The sequence below is a fragment of the Tribolium madens genome, unplaced genomic scaffold, assembly GCF_015345945.1.
Source record: "Tribolium madens isolate multiple individuals breed KSU strain unplaced genomic scaffold, Tmad_KSU_1.1 Scaffold_19;HRSCAF=116;Tcas5.2_LG9, whole genome shotgun sequence".
NCBI lineage: Eukaryota > Metazoa > Arthropoda > Insecta > Coleoptera > Tenebrionidae > Tribolium > Tribolium madens.
Genome location: NW_025400983.1, coordinates 12,693,057 through 12,704,436, shown reverse-complemented (window position 1 = coordinate 12,704,436; position 11,380 = coordinate 12,693,057).

Here is an 11,380-nt window from a genome sequence, read left to right as displayed (position 1 = left end):
AAGTTAACATGGAACATGGAAAAAAATGTTTAAAAAATTCTATCTGTCAAAAAAGTTGACCTTTATTTTTTGAGATTTGACATTTTTTATGTCTATTTAATGATACTGATGATCTTGTATATGCTACAAATAACATTAAACCGAGTTACAATTTAGGATACAGCTTTCTTGTTCCCTCTTTTAATAGCCTGTAGTAAAAAAAACTGGGGAAATTATTTTGTCAACATTAATAAATAGAGTCAAAGTGCAGGATTTAAACTTTCATAATTTCGAAATTTTTATAGATAGAATTTTTTTAATGTTAAAATGTTTTTTCCACGTTCCTGATATCTTACCTTACAAAATTTTTCTCTGGGGCACCCTGTCTAAGCAATAAACAAATAGGTACTTCTAATTCTTTGATAGTTTTTTCATTATGCGAAATACAATCAGAGATATATTTACTTCCATCAGCATTAATTTGCACTGAATTATACTTTAGTTTTCCATTTTTATTCATGCATTTAATTAAAACTTTCCGGATTCGTTGACCGCAGGAAAAGCGTCGATAAGTGAGATTAAAAAGTTGTTTTTCTAAGCAACAACCGCGAAAAACATTATAAGAAAAAACTGCAAACATCTGAAAACAATTGGCGTGTCAGTTTAGACGCACCACTGAATCCGTTTTAGACTTCACGCAATCTTTAATGGTATTCAAAGATCACCTCGACTTCTTGGATTTTTCCCTTGTTGTATTTCAGGAACGAATTGTTTCATTCCGATTGAATCGCACGATAACATTCGTCCTCCCCCGTCCGAATAGGCTATTTGCGTTAATTTATTGCTCGACCGTTGTGGACTTATCTAAAGTTAATCTAATTCAATAAAAAAGCGCGATCTGTCTTGGAAATTATAAATTATATAAAATTCCTAATAATCTTAGCGTGCTTTCGAAACATATTCGTGTGCCTCGGGGTTGTAACGTTAAACGGGGCAACATTATGGGGCACGCGAATTACCGATCGAGAGCGCAAACAAATGCTTGTTCACGCGAAACAACTGCCACTTAGAACAACTGACGAATTCAACTCGTAAAATCAAATTGGCTATGTGGAAGAATTAACATACTAACCCTCAGGGATGCTTTGATACACTGCATTTATTGCAAATATATTTAGGGTGTCTCAACTAAAATTTGCACTCTCTAAAATATTCGATTTCGTTCAAGTTTGGAAAAATCAAGCAGGTCAATTTTAACTTAAAACAGGACCAAATTTTATCTTGGTTTCAAAGTTATTTCTGCATTTTTCTAGCACCCAGAGCTACCCCTACACAACCATGTTTTCTTTTCAATTTTGAACGATTCTGAGAACACTGCCTAAATTACTTTAAGAGAAAACAAAAGTGGTTATAAAAAACAATTCAATTTAGTGAAAGTACCTATTGCATAATATGTCTACCCCCAATATACAATCTATACAATGTGACAATCAATTTTCAAAAACTTGTCTAATATTTTCGGCGTGATCGAACGGTACTCTGCAACGATTCATTTTCGAAGCAATTGAAGAGATACATAAACCTTGAACTTTAAGTGACTCAACAAAAAGAAATCAGAGATTTTAAGAAATGTAAATTTTAGTTGGAACAGTGTGTATAAAACACAAAGGTTTTTATTAACAAAGCTATTTGCTTCCAGAGAAAAAAAAGATTATTGGTGAATGATAAAGTGAATTGTGTTCAATTTTTAAGAGTGACATTTGCCATTTTTATAATCATTATCTTTGTCATTTTATAGTAGGTTGGTAGCTTAAAAACAACGATAATGATCACATTTTCATAGTGCTTTAAAATTTATCAGAAAGGTAATAGTTTAAGCAAAAAACAGTTGATTTTATACTTTTTGCTCACCCTCAATATAGTTAATGAACATAAATATTTTGCAAATATTAGAATATTTGTTTTTTTTTTAAATTAAAATTTACAGGTTGTTAAAGTAGGAAAACAAATAGATTTTTTCCATTTCGGTGTCACAATGAGCATTTTGCGTAACTTCAGTGGGGTATGCTGTTTTCAAAAAGTTGCATAATATGCAACTTTGTGACACTGTTTTTTGGCAACATTTTGTGCAATACTTTTGCCATCACTGGCTACATATTGTCTTTTTAAGTAAGAAATTGTTGTTAATCATCGTATTTTATCGAATCTAATTGCAATTTGAGCTATTTTTAATACTTACTTTAAACATTTTACTTTTAACTATCAAATATAAAATTAATTTAATTTAATAAGTTCTCAACAGAAAAAATAGTATAAAAAACACTTGTTACAACCTCTCATTGTGATACTCATGCATTGTAAGATTCGCCACTGCGTGATGGCTTGTGTAACAAACTACTCGTATCACAATGAGTGTTTGGAAAACTTATTTTTTAATATACCTACTATTAGATTTTTGAATAAAGGAGCGTTTTCTAAGTTTCTTAACTTCTTTTAGTTTCTAAATTTTGAATTCAATTGGACGATGTTTTTGAACATCTTGTATTTTTCAAAATACTTTTATTTTATTTAAATTTGTTGGTTTTCTAGAAAAAATATTTAATTTTAAAACACGTAGGTAAACTTTTTGTATTACACACTTTTTGAAATTTTTAGTCATACCTAATAATCGCTACCATCTTTTAATTTTCTTTTTTTAAATTATGTTTTTAAACTTCAACTACATATTTTACTTCTGATTTAAACTTTAAAGAGTCAAGTGTTTTAATAAAAGTCTGCTCTGAATTTATTAACATATAAGGAATTTTAAAGACTTTTGTGAATAATTACCGTTTATTTTTCCACGAGTTTGCATTCAATAAATTATTCTATGAATTTAAAGTACATTGTTTAAATAAAGTTTAATTTATTACAAAAAAGATTGATTTGGTGGCTGACCAGCGATTTACATTATTCGTGTGTTATTGTAATAAAATTTTTATAATTATGTAGGGTTATTTGTTGACCTTGTAAATTTATATTTCACGTAACATAAAAACTTAAGAAAGTGTATTTATTAGCATACATTGTTGTTTAGCAATTTGTAATGTAACTTGTGTCGTTTAAAATAAATAATAATTTCAGAGGAAATTACTTTTTGATTAAAAACTATTTTATCGATGTGTTGGGGCTCAAAATTGCACTCTTATTGTTATATTTTACATAATAACAAAATTTGAATTTATTTACTACTCCTATACATTTTTCCAGTTGCTTTTCTATACGTCAGGACTTAACTAGTGCATCACTGACAGCATCGCAACTGCGTTTTTCGAGGTGAAATGGATCAGAAACATTTGATTTCTGTCTAAAAATGTCTGTGTTTCAATTAAACTCTACTGATAATTTTAGAGCCAAGAATCTCTACTAATTCATACAGAAAAAAAAATTCTGAGATAGGTAGGTATATATATTTATATTTTTACTTTTATAAGCTGAAATTTTAAGTGGACGTTGGAAGGGTAGTGAGTCAAATACACAAAAAATCATACTCAAAAATATTTGCAAATGACACAAAACATAAAAAGGACTAAAAAATGAGTAGGTCGACATTTATTTAAAAAACATTTTGTTAAAAAACAATATTTTTTTTTTGCTTTATATCACAAATCCTAAGTATAATAATATTTTTTTCATGTTTATTTAATAAGTGTAGAAAAGCATAGTACATTTTGTATTCGCAATTATGGCCATTAATCACCCATAAGATGATTTGCGTTATTGGTCTCGTGAGCTCAAACATCATCTTCGTGAATATTGGCTGTCATAACAGCTTATATATAAATATACTATTCTTCTACACAAAGAATTTCAATAAAAATGAGGTTTTGTACTTAAATCATCAAGTCTTCAGTTAAATTTCTGATTAGAGTAACTTGTGGTTCTAAAATTAAGTAAGTGCAAGACTGAATAAAATGGAAATAGAAAATTGTCATTGTTCATTGTTGCCAACTTAATTTCAAAAGCACAGGCCACTTTAACCACATATTTAATTAAAGCCTGGTAGTTTGTATTTAATTTGAAACTGAAAAATACTTACATTTTTCAAGGTTTCAGATTTGCAACTGCATAGCCTTATTATGTAAAGATGGTAGTATGATGACATCATTCTTTTCTAATACCGGTGCCAAAAATACCGTGACGACAATGCATGCGGCTGAAATTTTCAAATTAAGATAATTTAAATTTATTATTATGAATGCACATGACGATAAATTTATGTAAATAATTTTAACTAGTCTTCCCAGCGAGCACGGTAGAGTATTGTAATATTTTTTTATATACAACATTAAAACGAAATTCTTGTCGATTTACCACGAATCATAAATTCGTAGATAAAGTAATAAAACACACGATATTTTAATTTAATTTTTCTTCCAAAAAAAGAATCATTGCGCTTTAAAGGTCGGCTTAGCATGAAGTGTTTATACTCACCTCACGCCATCAGAATTGTTATGTGTATGATAGCCGCTAACTGGAAAAATGTATAAATTTCTCATATGCATGCTTAGAGTTTGTTTAGCTATTTAAATGAGTAAGTTGAAGTAACCAAATTACGTTATAATGACTGTAATAACTTTATTTATTGCTGGTAATTCTGAAGGCAGAGCCGATCTTCAGGCCGATTTTGCAACTGGTTCAAGAAATAAGCTCTGTCATTACATCATAATCAGGGGAATTTGATCTTAAATTATAGGCGATTTCGGTCTCGTTGAGGTAACGACTTGGCCAGCCCCCGGTTTGTTTTTCCGGCCCGATTCGCGTCCTATTGAAATCGCTTGGGGTATTTAAATCGCCGGCGATCGTCACAAATCCGGCCGATTGTGTACAAATCTATGAAAATCTAAAGTCGAGTGGATTTTCTCGCATTCAAGCTGTCCTTGAAAGGATTTTATTTGTTTGAGGACGTTATGAAACGCGCATTTCCCGCCATTGTTACACCTTCTTCCTTTGTTTCATGAATCGCTCGAAACTATATTTCGCCATGACACGTTTAAAACAAAAGATATCGCGTGTTGGAAATAAATATGGCGCCGTAAATTAAGTTCGCGTGAGCGCGCTTTATGTCGGTACGACATACGTCATAGGTATAGTTCGAGGGTGCACACACGACGAATATTGACTCTAGTTCGACAATTACGAAATTAATTTTGAGATTTACGGCGAAAGAACGATTGCCATCGAGTACTGATTCAAAAATGCATGAGACAATTTATAAGGCTTCGGGCGGAATTTATTGCATACCGCACCGAGCGAAAACGGCAAACGGAAGATTTACCGTTTCGCTTAATCGGCTAGTGGAAATGCTAAGACGTATGTTCGAGCTAATAGCTGCAGGTTTGGGTTCGTGAATGCTGTTTGCCGATATGAAATTTCGATAAGGGCCAGAATTTTAAATTTCGAATCGATTTTTAAACAAATTTTATACGCTCTTAAGAAATTTGTAATTCTAAATCTTTATTGTCTCGATTATGGTTTTATTGATCGAGAATGGACGCCCATAAATCTTTCAAGACTCTTGGTTTATATTTGCTTTTTTGATACAACGCAAAACCGAGCGAACAAGGGGTCTACACAAGAAATATATTTATCTTTCTATAGAGATTTTTGTTGAGAATTTCTAAAGAATGAGAAATAAAAGTTTCTCTATTAGTATTAGTTAATATTTTGTATTAGGTTTTAGTTTATACAGGATGATGCTTAAATAGACCGACAAAAATTTATCACATCTTCCTAAGGATAAATGGACACAAACTTTACCCTTTTTATGTTTATACCTTTTAGGGGCAAAACCCCCTTGATCCGTGCCACTTACGGCGTTTATGAATTGTTGCAATAATCAAGTACTTTAATACCATGGTTACCACTACCTGTGCTAACACATCAGTGGCATACCCTTTACTTGGAAAATAACTTTAATAAATTTTATTTGAAGAAAGTTTAAACAAAGAATTTTTTAAATATTTTTTCCAGCATGTTCTCATTTGATACTACCAAGGATGAAATTTTGTCGGTCTATTTAAGAATCACCCTGTATACTTATTTACTTATATCTTTACTATTTGACAGTTGCCAATCAATTGCATACAGATTTTTTAATTATTCTTCAGTAAAATAGGAAAATAGGTAAAATATAAAAAAACATAGGGTGCGTCAGAACTCGCACCTCAGAAAAAATGCCATGGACTGGGAACATAGAAAAAAATATTTAAAAAATTTTATCTATAAAAATTTCGAAGTTATGAGAGTTTAAATTTTGCACTTTGACTCTATTTATTTCTGTTGGAAAAGTAATTTTTCAAGTTTTTTTGCAACAGGCTATTGGAAGAGGAATCAAGGAAGTTGAATCTTAAATTGTAATTCTGTTCATTGTTATTTGTAGTTATTGGCAAAATTTTGTACCTTTACTAAATAATTATAAAAAAAGACATATACAAAATCATCAGTATTATTAAATGGATAAAAAATTGTCAAATGTAAAAAAACAAATGTCAAAATTTTTTGACAGACAGAATTTTTAAATTTTTTTTCTGTATTTCTGGTATCTTATCTTACCTAAAATTTTTCTCTGAGACGCAAGTTCTGACACATTCTGTATAAATCAATAATAAATTAGACAGTGACTTGTGCCAAGTTTTCGTTATGATGAAAATTACATTTTTTAATTGATGGATCGTAGGAAAAATTATATGTATTACACTGGAGGAAAATACCTCCACTTTTTTGCTTTTATTTAAAATAGAATTTTTCTGTGTCAATACAAGGTGCGCCAGAACTCGCGCCTCAGAGAGAAATGCTATAGGTATAAGTTAAGATACCAAGAACATGGAAAAAATGTTAAAAAAAATATATTTATAAAAATTTCGTAGTTATTATTTATTTGTGTTGGAAAAATAATTTTCCAAGTTTTTTGCTACAGCCTATTAGAAGAGGAAACAAGGAAGCTGATCCTAAACTGTAACTCTGTTCAATGTTATTTGTGGTTTTTATTGGCAAAATTTTTGTACTTTTACTAAATAATTGTAAAAAAACATGTATTAGATTATCAGTATCATTAAATAGACATAAAAAATGTCAAATGTCAAAAAATAAATGTCAAATTTTTGTTTGGCAGATACAAATTTTAAACATTTTTCCATATTCCTGGTATCTTATCTTACTTAAAATTTTTCTCTAGGACGCGAGTTCTGACACCCTATATGCATATGAATTAAGTGACAACTAAATGAAAATATTAATTTTTACGCAGATAAATGGGAATTGATCAAAGTTTTGAGGGTTTGTTAAATTTTTTATACAGTGAATTTGTTTTATTTTAACTGAATCTAATCCACTGCAAGTTTGATTCTCAAACTAAAAACATACTAAAGCTCACATTTTAGGATTGCTTTTAAAATCGCGATTTAAACTTTTTAGATGTTTCTGATCATATCAAATTTAATTTATTTGACAACCACGTTTAATTGTAAGAATAACAAATAGAAAAAAAATATTACAAAAAGATATATTTATGTTCGATTGTGTATTTATTCATACTCTTTATGGACGGCGTCCATATTGATAAAGTAAAACGGTTACTTATGAATTTTAGATGTTGGCAAAATACTAAACAACTTCGTATCTAAAGCAACAAAAACAACACGCTTAACACTATTTTTATTAACCATAAAGCTTTTGCACATGAATCATAGTTACAAAATATTTTGGAAAGCCTCTGCTTTAAGTTGAATACAATCTGAATGCACATCAGATTTAATAATTTGGTTTATTCTAGTTAAACACCATAATGTAGAATTACAAAATTTATGAATCATAAACATTTTTCTTGCTGCTGATGTAACGATAACTTTTATTTTTTACTTGACGGATCGTTTAGTTGAATAATTAGTGTACGTTGAAAGCAGCCTAAATTAAAATCTCGAAAGATCTGGATCTTGGTAGACAGTGTGGCACCAAATTTAGATTTTTCGACTCATTTAATTAACGGAGTAAATTTATTTTTATTAGTCGTCTAACCAAAAAGGGCTGGGAAAATCAGAAGCTGTGGCACCTGAGATGTCCGCTTGTTAATTATCCAACCATAATAATTTCCCCACAAGTTCGAGAGATAAACAAATGAGCCAGTCTTATATCTCGTTACGGGTCTCCTCAGCATCACGAATCAAGCGAACGAGAGAGAACTTCTGATCGAAGATAACCAACCGGAGAATCGGCGAGCAACAGTTCTGGTTAACAATGTACAGAGGTGTCAAACTCGGCTTCTTCGACCTCAGCTTTTAATTACCTATCTGACATCTAGCACCAAACCCCCCAATTAAAATACTTGAACAATAAATATATTTATTGGTGGGTACGACCCAGCCTTAACCGACACCTGGCCCACCATCTTACATTTTTTTTCTATTCCGTATTTACTGACTAATTAAATTTGTTTCTTGTTTCACTAAATGATAAACTTTTTCTTTAAATTGTAAGATTTTTTGGTGCATTGGCGTACCAGGACTGGGATACGTGTGATGGGACGGTACCAGATCGTGGTTCAGGTCGTGATCGGAGCTCGTGATGTCGATATACAAATATTAAATGTTTTCTACTTTGTTCTGCTCTGCTGATATATATGCTTATAATTTTATGGATAATTTAGTGTTGATATTTATTGTTGTTGGATATCGATCTGATTCATGTACTGCTCAGGTCATGATTTTGTATGCAACGTAACTGAAACTCGAGCTGCAGGGCTATGTTCCAAACTCTTTCACCTCATCTTTATCTTCCATCAGAAATTTTATTTTTTATTTCAACAACAGTATTTCTATAGGTAACGGGCATTTGTTCTTGCATTGTTGTATATTTTTTTAAGAAGCATTTGCTTTTGAGCCGACATGAATTTTAAAGTAACAGTTTTTGTAGCGAGTAAGACGAATAGGTAAGTTGTTGTAATATCACAAATATTCAATTTCTAACAAAAATAAAGAAATCTTAAAAAGTGAAACACAAACTTATTCTCATTAACGGATTTACCAGGACCTCGCACTTAATATAATATGAGGTATAACACTATACAAAGTGTCTATAAATGAACACATGTCAAGAGTGCACAATCTAATTACTACATTATTGAATCTTGTTTCATCCAAATTATGATGTAGATTAGAAATTTGCGCTAAAGGTGAGGTTTTTGGTATAGAGTTTTTTCTGACCAACTAGAAACATTAATTTAAACTTATAAACTTATAATCTCCGAAAATGTAGGAATAGTTAGAACATGGGAAAATAATTTGGGTTTGTTTTTCTTATAAACAATTGAGGGAGTCAGTGCAATAATTTGACATTTCACAAAAAGCAAATTTTTCCGGAGAGACAAAAACGCTTTATTTGTTTATGGGTGATTTGCACCAACACTAGTTAAATTTAATCTCTGATTAAGAACAATTGTAACTATGATAAATAATAACAATGGTTACTATAGATTTAATCCGAGATTGAATTTAACTTGTGTTGGTGCAACCCACCCTGTGTGTGTTACTGTACAGTAAAAGAATAGTTAGTACCTAGTAGTCGGTTCAGTAATAAATTTTTTTAACAAAAATAAATAATTTTAGTTAATTTGAAGATGCTGAATAACAATTCTAGTTTTAACAATATTTTAATTTTTGTTGTAGCTCGACTTCATTGTTTTTTACTTTTTATTTTTATTATTTGCAAAACCACGATTTTGAAATTTGTTTTAACGTTTGTATCATGAAATTAACACTGCAATGTAGAGCATAATTATAATTAACCTTTTATGGACAATTACATAAAATTACAAAATAACCTTTGGTTTTCATAATATTCTTTTACTACAATTGCAAAGATGTTTTGTTAATTATGTGAGTCATAAACAATGCACTGCAATCACTGCATCCGTCCTTGAAAATTGCAAAGTGAAAACTGATCCAGCATCAATCTGAAAATTTCAAGTGACAAACTATGCATTGAATAAAATGGAGTTTAGTTTTGTTTTATAATATCTAGATTTAGATATACAGGATGAATATAAAGTATGGAACCAAGCGGTTTTATTTTTAATCATTTGCCTCCAGCAAATAATAATTAATATAAAGTAAAGTAATATAAAAAATGTGATCGTATTTTCAGAACGAAATTTTGTTTTGTTTTTGAGTTATGCCATTTTTTTTGTCAAAATTTGCAATTATGTATAAAAATTTTTTTGAAAAAATTAAATATAAGGCGGATGGTTGTAATCCTTAGAGTATAGCTTTTATGAGAAAAATTATTTTATAGTGGGTTGCCATTTAAAAAAATATTTTTTTTTTGTAGAACTCAAAAACAAAAGGAAATTTCGAAAAATTTTATTATTGCTAAATTATCACATTTTTTTAGTACTTTATCGCTCATCAATTAGTTTTTTCAAAAATTAAATAGTATAAGCAAAAAATGTTTGGTTCCATACTTTTTATTCACATGGTATATTTGTATATGCGTTTATTTTATTTAAATAAACTAAAGACACTCAAGGCCGGAAGATTATGAATAAACCATTAGTTGTAGGTTGTAGAATTCAACACTATAAATCACCACAAATCCACGTGGTTTGTTTAATTTTGCTAAAATAATAGTAATAATAATAATAATAATCATAATAATAGGAATTGACAAAATTCACAATTTTTGGTTAAAAAAGTTTACTTGTGTACATTCATTACTCTTGTGGCATTTTAATAATTTTATTATAAATCCACAACATTTTCCAGAATTTTTAACACATGGGATCACTTATTTAAAACCAAAAGATTCAGAGACTAAAAATCCATCTAAATATAGACCCATTACGTGTCTTTCAACAATTTATAAGATAATGACATCTTGCATATCTGAATTAATCTATAATCACTGTCTAGAAAACAACATAATTAATGAGGAACAAAAAGGATGTATTAAAGGATCATTTGGATGTAAGGAACAACTTATTATAGACACTGTTATAATGGAACAAGCAAGAAAACATAATAGAAATATCTATGCTGTTTTTATAGATTATAAAAAAGCTTATGATTCTGTTCCTCACTCTTGGTTAATTGAAAATTTAAGAATATACAAAATACATCCAAACTTAATCTCATTCTTGAATTATATTATGAATTTTTGGAAAACTACATTAAATTTAACTTTAGAAAACAATAATTTAAAAACAGATCCCATTCAAATTAATAGGGGCATTTTTCAGGGTGATTCACTTAGTCCTTTATGGTTTTGTCTAGCTATAAATCCGCTTTCAAATATTTTAAATTCTTCTGGTTATGGGTTCAATTTAAAACACAATAAAAGGGTTGTAGCTAAGTTGAGCCATTTAATGTAT